Consider the following 753-nt stretch of genomic DNA (forward strand, 5'->3'; position numbering starts at 1 on the left):
CCCCCCCCCCCCCACCGTCCTATCCCATTCCCTCGGGGCCCTAAAGACGTCAGGAGGTGAAAGAGGGGAGGGCTGCCAGCGCCTCCCAGCCGGGCTACCGAGGGGAGGACGCGGCTGTTGCCCAGGAACCGGGAGAAAAGTTTGAAGCCAAGTAAGGGGCCCGGTGGACAGCAGCGGAGCGAGGAGTTGGGGCGGCGTCTGGCTCTTGGCACGCACACACTCCACGGACATCCAGCCCAGACACGTCGACAGGCACAGACCACGTACGCGGACACACAACGATGCGCCTACGACACCCACGACCAAACAAGGGCCCATGAAACGTGGACACCGGCGCGAAACAGCCACGCAAAGCCACGGACACAGGCACAGACAGATGCACCTCCCCTAAGCAGAATCCACAAAGACCCACAAATGTGAGATGCACGTGTCCGCACAAAGACCCCAGAGGCGCCGGCCCACGCCCACGGCCCCGGGGCACAGCCTTTGTCTCCTGGAAGCCCTCTCCCCTTGGTCTGGGTTCCCCATTCCCGCTGCCGTCGCCCTGGGTCGGGGAAAAGTTGAGGGGCCTCGGCAGGACCCAGCCCCGCCCCCGCGCCCGGCGCCGCCCGCCCTCCGGATGGGGCGGCGAGGTTGGGGTCGGGGGTTCGGGGGCTCGGGACCTTCGCCTGCAACACCGACTCCCGCTCCGCGGGGGACACACACCCCCCTGGAAGCCTGCGCCGCAGCCGCCTTGGCACGCTCACCCGGGCG

At 68.4% G+C, this 753-nt stretch overlaps 1 protein-coding gene across 1 annotated transcript in view; it reads right to left on the bottom strand.

The window, feature by feature from the left end:
- The window catches only part of TSKU (tsukushi, small leucine rich proteoglycan), a 12,800-nt gene extending 12,053 nt beyond the window's left edge, over positions 1-747 (bottom strand). The window contains exon 1 of the mRNA XM_008571936.1: positions 710-747. The gene's annotated coding sequence lies outside the window, so the exon portion shown is untranslated. The remainder of the gene's footprint in view (positions 1-709) is intronic.
- Between the last annotated feature and the right edge of the window lie 6 nt (positions 748-753).

The sequence above is a fragment of the Galeopterus variegatus genome, unplaced genomic scaffold (genome assembly GCF_000696425.1).
Source record: "Galeopterus variegatus unplaced genomic scaffold, G_variegatus-3.0.2 Scaffold736, whole genome shotgun sequence".
Taxonomy (NCBI): domain Eukaryota; kingdom Metazoa; phylum Chordata; class Mammalia; order Dermoptera; family Cynocephalidae; genus Galeopterus; species Galeopterus variegatus.